Source organism: Ananas comosus, linkage group 3 (assembly GCF_001540865.1).
Source record: "Ananas comosus cultivar F153 linkage group 3, ASM154086v1, whole genome shotgun sequence".
NCBI lineage: Eukaryota > Viridiplantae > Streptophyta > Magnoliopsida > Poales > Bromeliaceae > Ananas > Ananas comosus.
This window is the reverse complement of record NC_033623.1, coordinates 7,256,696-7,267,936: the sequence shown is the minus strand read 5'-3', so window position 1 is coordinate 7,267,936 and position 11,241 is coordinate 7,256,696.

Below are 11,241 nucleotides of genomic sequence, written 5' to 3'. Positions count from 1 at the left end.
CCTAGAAATGGATTTAGTGGTACCCTAGCATGCTATTTAGATGATTTCACCCCAAATCATAGATCGATTTGGTGGATTTGGCAATAATGGCATCTAGGGCATCAAAGTGGGGTTTTTGTAAATAGATGAGATTGATCTCATTTGACCCCTTGTTAACCTAATTGGTAGGTAACGAAACACGTTGGCGAAGTCGGTTCGGCGATCCGACGAGCCGTCGCGAAGGTGTTGAAGAAACGGGCGCTCGGAGCTTCGTTTCCGCCTGGGAGGCCAAGGCGACGTCCACAAATTGTGAGAGTGGGTCCCGAGCACCGTAGCGGCAAGGCGAAGGTCGCCGACACTCGAAACAGCGAAGCGACGCGCTCTTGGGGAGCCACTGTAGGATCGGGCCCAAGCGGGTGCCGAGTGCCGCGGGAGGCCGATTGCAAGTGTCGACGAGCAATCGGAAAGCTACCTAAGGTGGGTTGTGCTTACCGAAGCGACTAGGTCGCCCTTTATGTCTTAGCAATGTAATCATTTGTTGATGCATGTGCGTGTAGACATGAGTAAAGTAAGAATGCATATTAGATAAGATGCATAGAGTAAATGTTAAGTAATGTAAAGAACGCGTGCTAACAATAATGCATAAGATAGAAATGCTAAGTAGGATGCATGAGGCATGAAGAGGCATAGAGTAAATGCTAAGTGAGAAGCATGAGGTAATAACTCTAGAGTGGATTGGACAACTAGGTTGTCAGATAGATCGAGTGGCATCTAACCTAGTGTTAGTGAACCTAGAGTCGAACAATCTAGGTGTGTGGCATTGAACCTAGTGATAGTAAACCTAGGTCGATCTAGTAAACCTAGAAATGGACATCTAGGCAAAGAGGACAAGAACCTAGCAAGTGTACCTAGGTTAAGCGACATGGACATAGAACCTAGAGTGTTGGAACCTAGGTTGATGAGTATAGTGGTATAGCCACTAGGATGAGATAGGTCGACAATATAGGGTTGGTTATGAACCCTCGACCTGTGGAAAGTGGATTCCGAAATCCCAGGACTTTTGATGTCCCTAGTACAAGCTAGGGCGTGTGTGCGACGACTTCGCCGCCGAGCTTGGTACTGTGGGTAGATTGGGCGTGACCACGTGGAGATCACCGCCCGGGGCTTGAGCCATTGCCGTGGCGTTTGTGCGATGTTTTCGCCGCCAGGATGGTTAAGCCATTGAGGATCAGGCCGCCAGAGCAGACTAATGCCATGCTGGGTAAGTACGATACGGGTGCATCCAGGTGGCTGAGTTTGACATGACCGTTGTTGGGTGTGGTGCGATCCGTTCGCCGCCAGACGGTATGTCATGTCTCGCGCCCACGCTGGGTAAGAGCAACGCGATTGCCACCAGATGGACAGGTCGTGCGACTCGAGCCGAGCTTAGCGTGTGCGACGACTTCGCCGCTAGGGGGCTGAGAGCGGTAGGCTGTTGAGCAGCCAGCGCGCGGGCTATCCGCGGATGATTGACTCGAAGCCGAGTCGGGTGGTTAGCTATGATAGGGTAGAGGAACCCTTATGAGCTAGAGATAGAGGTTTGAGCTAAGGTAATAGAGACCTTAGAGTAAAGATGTAAGCTAAAGTAGCTAAGTAACTGTAGAACCAAGTAATTTACTAGAAAGGCGTTTGGATGCATGAGTTGCATATTGCATATTGTTAGGCCTGACATGTATTTCAATTGAATATATTCGCATTGTATATTGTTGAACTGACATGTTGCAGGGCCTACTTAGACCTATTGGTCGAACTTTTCTCTTGGGTGGCCGTACCCACTGGGAACCATGGAGTTGGTTCTCACCCCACGTTGTTTTGGGGTTTTCAGGTCGTTCGTGTGCGGCGCGGCGGCGCGAGGCGAGGGCGTAGCTCAGTAGATAGCGCCCCACCACAGAGACCGAGGTAGCAGTACCCTGAGGCAGTCTAGCTTAGGGGTCTAGAAGGCTAGAATCAAGATGTACTAAACTTGTAAAATAAATGATGTAATACATTGTGTTTGTAATCGGAAGTAAAATGTAAACTGATTTGAGGTGTACTGAGATGTATTTGAATGAATGCTTGTAATAGCAAGTAGATTATGTATTTGATACTTATGCAATCTGGATTGATATCCGTTCCTTGTTGGAACATTCGTTGATTGTTTGGATTGCGACGCCTTGGACATACTGGGGAGGCTCTGTCCGCGTACAGGGAAATTCCCGGTCCGTCCGGCAGTCTGTCGTCGGCGCCGCGATCTAGTCCAAATAGGCGGTTGGTCGCGGGGCGTGACAGCCCGAATCCTACCAAATAGGCGAGTTTCGGGGCGTGACAGATAAAGTGGTATCAGAGCATAAAGAGAATAAAAGAAATGGTTTAATTAGACCTAGGCAACCCTAGGATAGTAAACCATAGAAGCTAAGGCTCGTGAGAGACGAGAACTTGTGACTTGTGGCGAAAGATTGATCGATTGGGTCAAGTTAGTAACCTCTAAAACGGATGTTAGAGGTGGATTCAAAGTTCAGTTTATTCTCAGCCGAGGGTGTTCATGTTGGATGCATACAACATGAAACCGAGTGATGAGAATAGGCCCCCTTGTATGACTTTCGCCTGATTTGAGTCTGGGTTGACGATAGTTGTACGTGCTCGACCTGGAGGGTCGAGGATTAGCTAGACTGTCATGTTCCAGGAGACGATGGAACAGCGTAGGCGATCTTCATTTAGATCGGCGTAGGGTGGGACAAGTGATGTCCCTGAGCTATCCGAGACGAGTTGAGACTCAAAACTCCGTGATCAGTTGGCCACACTCGTTGGAGTGATGAGGCGACAAGCTGATGTGGCACAGCGTCAGCAGGAGGCTGCTATGGACCAAGAAGCTGCGGTAGGGAAACCACACCATGAGGGAGTACGAGCGAGAATTTTTTTGTATCGTGAGTTGTGTCCCGACTGTGGTGCGGGATGACAAAGACCAGGACAGATTGCCTGATGCTGGACTTAGTGTGGAACGCTATAGAAGCGTGTGACGCTTGAGTGTAGATGCTCGTGAAGTGCGGATTTGATTCAGCTGAGAGAGTGGGTTGGCAGTAGCACTTGAGCATTGCTAAGTGTTAAGCTTGCCTTGGATCGCTCGTAGGGCTGGTGGCTCACACTAGGTGCTTAGGAGCCGATAGTGATATGTGTTGCTCGAAAGAGCATGTCGTGTGGGACGACGACGGCGGGTATCGCTTGGGGACGACCCGTCTCTGGACCATTTGTGGACTATGGAGCCTAAGGCCATATAGACAGGCGCAGTCAACTATGTGGAACAACGACCCAGTAAGTATGAGTAGGGCGGAGGTTTGGTTGGGGTGGTAGTCCGAGCTTAGACCCGAAAGCGTGGAACGCCACGTGTTGGATCATATGATTGATAATACACTGAGTGCAGTTATGACCCAACCCGAGGGTATGATGTAGTTTGGGGTCATAGTTACTCCTGGTTGGAGTGAGTGCGAACTCCAAAGTGAGAATTTCGCCCAGTGATGATTAGATCTACGCCGGTGAGCGAGTAACGCTATGCATAGTTGAGACAGGTTTAGGCTGTAGGCCTACGTGGGATTGGTGGCCTGTGATCCACCCATGGAAACCGAGATAAGCGGTTTAGCCAATAACTCTGTCGAGGAGTTGGCTCGGATTCACGAACAGAGTGTTCGTGTGAGTTCGTTGTAGGAACGAAGTCAAGTTGGTCGTGGCATATGGTATTGAAAAATAAAGTGGTCTCTAGGAGACACTTGGATAATGGATAGCCACGCCGAGTTTGAGAATAATGCTTTTTTGAGAATTGAGATTGGAGATGTGCCGAAGTATGCCCTCTCGCTGTAGAGCAAACGTCTGATTGTGGCTGGAGCACTCGCGATTGGGCGATGCACCTACGATATTGCTTCTAAGCAATGCCGTGATCGAATCGGAGTGTATTCCTCTCAAGGGATGATGAATGCAAAGAAGAGTCGTAAGTGTAGATGCAGACTATTGGATTGCCGAAGTGGTGAAGTGCCACTTTGTGAACACTTGAGTGGTTCGAGGAGGCCTACTCGTGCCAGTTGTGTCGTGGTGGTGGACCATTCAACTAGTTGATGCATTCTTGCTAGATCCACACCACGAGGATGAGGGGTAGTCCTGCTCTCGAAGAAAGTGGTATCTGGTAGAGAGTTGTGAAGGGATAAGTCCTTCATGTGCTCGGTGGCGAGTAGTGTTGGAGCGTGTAGAGTCGTCGCTTATTGTATCACATTCCGTGAATGTGTTTGTAGTTGAACCCATGTCCTTCGATGTGAGCTGCTTAAATGATCATAATAGTGTGAAGCCGCTTGGAGTGGGGAAAATATGTTGATGTCCTCCATTGCTCGATAAGTCGAGTTGAAATGTGATTTGAGTTTCGAGAACGAAACTCTTTTTAAGGAGGGGAGGATGTAAAGTGCCGAACTTCTGAGGTTCTGAAGTTACGGTGGAATATGATGTGCCGGAATTTTAATATAAAAGTAAAAGTAAATAAAAATAGTATGATATACTATTTTTATTTGACTTAAAGAAGTAAAGTATGAGTCGGAAATGACTTGTGCTGAAATTGGAGTTGAAACTGAAGAATTAGAATTCTCTGTGAGAAACGAGGCTGATATCTTAGCAGAAAATTCGCAGTGTCAGAAAATTATGAAAACTTGGAAATATGTCAGAATTATTTTTATGATGCTAGATTTAAAGTTTCATGTTATTTTGACACCCGAAAAGTAGAAAATAAAATCTGAGTGCTATCGGCTAGAGATTTTAGTTCGGTAGAGCTTTCGGTGATCAAAAATGGTCCAAACTGGAAAGTTAAGATATTTTTCTGTTTATTAAGTAAAACCGAGCTTGACTGTCAAATTTGAGCACAAACTGACATTCAAAAGAACTCCGGCGAAAAGTATCAGATTCTGAAAGCTAAACTGCTAGCTGGAATAGTGTTTAGAGGGGTGTTGATTATAAAAAAGAGCCACTTGGCTTCTTCTTCCTCCTCAGCAGAGCAACACCAACACACACACGTATGGAATGGAGAGGGAGAAAGAGAAACCCTCCCTTTCTCTCTCTAGATATCCCCCTCATCTCTCTAGATCTCTCTCTCTAATCCGCGACGTTGGCGGAGAGCGAGCTTGCAAACGCGTGTGGAGCGACGATTCGAGTCTTCGTGCGCCCGATTGAGCAGCGTGCTTCCGACTCGGCGTTTGCAATTTGGTAAGTGTTAGGATTTTTGTTAAATCTTTAATACTTGATGTTCTAGTAGCCTCTAATGTGATGTTAGCATATTTTCTCCATTTAATTTGGGTTATTTGGAGCATTTGTAGAGGCTAGGGTTAGAATGGGGGTTTTGGAAATTAGAGGGTTTTGATCTAATAAAACCCTGTTGTTCTCTAATTGAAGGTTAGAGACGAGCCGTTGATGACCCTAGGTCGCAGATTAGCGGGCGTTCGATGATCGATTGCGGATTCGAGCCGAACCGGGTATCGTGTGCCGCGGGAGCCCGATTGCAAGTGTTGACAAGCAATCGGAGAGCGTTGCGAGGTGGGTTGTGCTCACCGAAGATATTAGCTCACTTCCATGTCGAAGTGAAGTGTTGTCTCTTGTTGATGCATATAATGAGCTAAATGCATGAATTAAATGCTAGATGAATGCATGAGTTAAGTGCTAGATGAATGTATGAGTTAAATGCTAGATGAATGCATGATTCATATTATACTAAATGATGTTGCCTACCATTGGAATCTATTAGATGAGATGCTAGATGAAAATATATGCATGTTGATATATCATGAGATGCTAGTTGATATATATACATGTTGGTTATATTGTGGATTATGTTAAATAATATATGCATGTTTAACTTGGGTCGATAACTCTTGGATGGTTAGAGAATTCGACATTGGAAAACAGTAATGTGAAAGTTATGATACTCGATGTGGACAGCTAGGATGTCAAGTAGATCAAGTAGCATTTGATATTAGTGTAGTAAAGACACCATGATGTGAACATAGGGATAGATGATTGCCCGAGTCGTTGACATGTACCATGTGGAACTAGTGTAGTAGAGACACTTGTGACATGAGTATTGGGATAAGTGGATTTTCCGTGTTGTTGTTAGCCCTAGTTGACAGGGTATCCTCAGTTGGCGAGGATTGGATCATACTCACAGTCTGTTTTTGCTTGGGGTGGTCGCTCCACACAAGCAGTGAGCTCCAGAGCCTTCACGTGATGGACTAAAGTTACTTGTCCAGCAGACGGTCTCGGCTTTGTGAGCAAAGTGTGTCTCCTTACCTTACGAGATGGCATGGTGAATCGAGAGCAAACCTTCGGGTTAGCCAGGTGATTGGTTGACAAGCATATAAACCTAGTTGAACCCAGTAGAGTGGATTTGGTATCCTAGTTGAGTGGATTTAAGGCTGAGGTGCAAGTGAGACGTCCTTCACCTTGAGCCTGGCTTTACGCGGTACTCCGCGGATGATTGACCCGAGTCGAGTGGATAGCTTTGTAAAGGTACATGAAACCTTACGAGCAGAATAGTAATTGACATGAATGTAAGATAGAGGAAAACATAGATGTCATTTGGATGAGCTATAGATAGCGAGACAAAAAGTAGAAGCAGTTGATCTACTTACATTATTGCATATTGAGTTGCATGATTGCATTGTTGCATGTTGCGAGGCATGAACAAGATAAATGCTAGTGGCATAAAATATTTGANTAAACTCGAAACTCCTCGTAGGTCATTTTTAGGATCGAGCCCTTCATTTTTCCGAAAATTTAGCGCTTTATGGGATGCACTTCTAGGAAACCTCATTAGTGCTCCTTGCCCTTCGGTGAACCCTTGACCTCTCACGTTACGTTCTCGTAATAGGGATAGATAAGAGCTACCTTAGCACTCCATTCACAAATGTTCAAAGCGCCTACTTTGAAGAAAAATCCTCCCCACTTACATTGTGTGACTTGAAAACGTTTAACGCCTCAAGCTCATACACCTTCCCACACACCTAGTGAGGATGTACAAGATTTTCCAATCTTGTTCACAAACCTATTCAATCTCCAACTAACCTTACGATTTTCACTCTTTCACGTAATTTAACCGCTTTAAGTCGTAAAAGACGAACCACATGGCCATGTCGGTGGTACCACATGGCCATGTGTTACCCTTTTGCACCGTCGTCCCGATAAAGCCAGTAAAGTGTGAACTATGGTTAGGTGAACTGGGGTCGAGCTGGTCCCTACAAGTCACCTCCCACGACCCGAGTCTCTTTCCAAGAGGGTGGAAGGAGTGAGAGAGAGAGATCCCAAAAAGAGAGAGATGTAGCTTAAGCGGCTAATGCGAGCAAAAGCAGCGGCGCGTGCAAGAAGCGACCAACGCTCGCAGCGTCGTGGAAACACGTGCACGTTCTCTCGCAAAACCTCCCTAAAAGCGTCGGGACCTGGTCACTCCACGACCAACCTTCGAACTCTTCCATTTGCTGAACTAAAAAGGCAATAGCCGCGAAATAACCAGCTAAACTCATAACTAAAGTACAAAAACGAAGGTTGACAAAATTGGACTATAAAGTCGTACATATATACCCAATTAATCGACACTTAATTGGAAGAATCTGGTCCCAATTCGATGAAATTTCGAATTAACCTTATTAATCGGTAAATACTTCGATTAGGCCTTGATATGCGCCAAATTAGCGCATTAACTGCAACAAAACATACTAGAGAAGCGTCGTCCAGAAACACGGAAAAACTCGACTTGAACGTGAGAATCTTCGACTAAACCTTCCATAAGATTGGACTCCATTCGTCCTTAAAGTCAATCTTTTGACTTAAGCGTTCTAAGGCTGATATAAACGATATATACAACTATAACTACGGCAGAGCTACAACAAGCGTCGCTCTCACGCTTGCTCGGAACCTAGCAGCACTCGACTGAACACTCTCGAGAACCTCTGAATAGAACTCCATAATGTGATCGGGTTTTGACCCTCAATTCCCCAATGAAACATGATTCACGTTTAATCCGGCTTTAACCTGTAAAGCCAGCAGAAAAACTGTGCCACACTACAAATAAAAAGTCGTCGTAACCCCGAAGCAACTCTGCTAAAACCCTGGAGGAAACCTGACAAACCTCGGAACTTGATCCACCCAGCCTGGATTGGTCTCGTTCACTTCGAGGGGATAACAGTGCGGGGTCTGGCGTGGTGGGCTTTTGCCATGGTTAAACCAGGCTAAGCTCCCGCCGCACGCGCTGGCGGCTTGCCTGTCTCAGAGGGGACAGGCGGGTTCCGATTCGTAGCCTAACACATGTTGTTCAGGGGTTCTTTTGTTGAACGTAAGTATGTGTTAGTTGTTGCTTTGCTTTCGTGTTTGTCACGATATTGGTTGATCTCGTTCGCTATGTTCATTTTAGTATGTTCATATGTTTTCTCTCTTTGAATTGATAAATGTGTATAAACTTTGTAGTTTGGAGAAAGCTATAGTAAATTTGAAATTTGTAAATTATGTTGAACGTAAGAAAAAAAAAAGGTTTACTTATATGTAGTATTTGAGAGGTTTTGGAGTGGGATATGTAGTAGATGAGAGTTTCGTATTGGTTTTCATGTCCCATATCTTGATTACGTTCATCCACTTCCTTCGATAGATAGTTTCGATCCCGCGATACGGGAATGGCGCTAGGTAGCTGCTTCCGGGCGACAGGACACATGGACATGAGGGTTTTGGTGTGCCCTCACTCTTGATGCTTATCAAGGGTCACCCAAGCCGGCGGCTGAGGCGGCTAGATGGGTGGTCCAGAGTTCGTCCGTATCTCTCTATATATACGTTATATGTATATTTTGACTTGATTTGTTTTTCGCCATCCATTTGTTGATATAGTTCGATACGGAGTTAGACCTTAGTACTTACGTACTTGTTATTTGTTCGACCCATTCATTCGATGATAGTTGTAGATGTTATCGATAGTATCATTGATATATTATACAATGATCCATTCGCTCATTCGACTATACTTGTTACTTATCGATGATACTTGTAGTTAGTACCCAACCTGAGTTATCCATTGGGTTAGAGGTGTACTTGTGTTCCAAGTGTTCGTTCCGAGTGTATAGTTAGAGGATCCCTACAGTTCGACCTGATAGGGGCTCATGCGGACGCCTATTGTTCGCCGATAGGCTCGTCGCTCGTCCCGACGGAGAGATCACTGGTTTGAGGCCTCGCGTGTTGAACTCCCCTTCATGTAAATCCACTGGAGTACTCTCCAATATGTGAGTTGGATCAAAAACATATTTTCGAAGTGTCGATACATGAAACACATTATGTACTCCCGATAGATTTGGCGGCAAGGCAAGCCGATACGCTACGGGGCCTATCCGCTCCAACACCTCGTAGGGTCCAATGAACCGAGGACTCAACTTTCCTTGAATGCAAAATCTCTTAACTCCCTTCGTCGGTGAAACCTTTAGGAATACATGATCGCCAACCTGAAATTCCAGTTCTCGCCGACGTTTATCCGCATAGCTCTTTTGTCGACTTTGTGCTGTCAGTAGACGTTCTCGTGTAAGTCGAACTTTAGCTTCAGCCTCTTGTAATATGTCTGGACCCAAAACCAATCTCTCACCCACTTCACTCCAATGAAGTGGTGATCTGCACTTTCTACCATAAAGAGCCTCAAAATGTGCCATCTGAATACTTGCTTGATAACTATTGTTATAAGCAAATTCAGCCATCGGTAAGAACTGTGGCCAACTGCCCTGGTAATCAATCACACAGGCCCGCAACATATCCTCAAGGGTTTGGATAGTACGCTCAGACTGCCCATCACTCTGTGGGTGGAAAGCAGTACTAAAATCCAGTCGGGTACCCAAGGCCTCCTGTAAACTTCTCCAAAAATGTGAAACGAATCGGGTGTCTCGGTCAGAAACAATAGAGGCTGGTACTCCATGTAATCGCACAATTTCATCAAGATACACTTGTGGGAGTCTTTCCCCCGACCACAGAGTATGAATCGGAATAAAGTGGGCAGATTTAGTCAATCTATCCACTATTACCCAAATTGCATCATGTCCTGCCTGCGAGCGAGGTAATCCGACAACGAAATCCATAGTGATTCTCTCCCACTTCCACACTGGTATGGGTAAGCTCTGAAGTTTCCCCGCAGGAAGTCGATGTTCAGCTTTAACCTGTTGACAAGTTAAGCACTTAGCTACGAAGTCTGCAGCTTCCTTTTTCATTCCAGGCCACCAGTAAGTTAACTTCAAATCCTTATACATTTTTGTACTTCCAGGGTGTACAGTATACGGTGCCCGATGTGCTTCTGCTAGAATCTCTTCTTTAATACCAGAATCTGCCGGTACACAGAGCCTATCACCGAATTTCAACAATCCCTGATCATCTACTCGAAAAGCACTATCATGATCAACAGCGATCTTATCTCGAATCCTCTGCAGGAATTCATCTTGAGTTTGCTTTTCTTTAATTCGATCGATCAGGGTAGGCTGCACCACCAATGACATGAGTCTCCAAGGTGTGTCAGGAGCTACAATTTCCAAATTCAACTGCTCCATTTCCTTTACCAACAGTGGTTGCATTGTTATCGACATCGCCAAATTCTCCGTTGATTTTCGACTTAAAGCATCTGCTACAACATTAGCTTTTCCTGGATGATAGAGGATTGTCAAATCATAATCCTTGAGCAACTCTAACCATCTACGTTGTCTCAAGTTTAATTCTTTCTGTGTAAACAGATACTTTAAGCTTTTATGATCTGTATAAACTTCACAACGCTCGCCATAGAGGTAGTGGCGCCATAGCTTTAAAGCAAATACCACAGCTGCTAACTCAAGATCATGTGTAGGGTAGTTCTTTTCATAATCTTTCAATTGGCGAGAAGCATAAGCAATTACTCTGCCATTCTGCATTAGAACACACCCTAAGCCGTTCAGTGATGTATCACTGTAAATCACATAATCCACTCCAGTAACAGGCAAGGCCAGAATCGGGGCAGTAGTTAACCGTTCTTCAACTCTTGAAAGCTTCTTTCACAGACTTCGTTCCACAGAAACTTAGCTCCTTTATGTGTAAGTCGAGTGAGAGGAGTAGACATCTTTGCAAATCCCTCTACAAATCTTCGGTAGTATCCCGCCAAACCAAGGAAACTCCGAATCTCTGTGACACTAGTCGGCCTAGGCCAATCTTTAATCGCTTCAATCTTCTTGGGATCCTAAGCTTAGA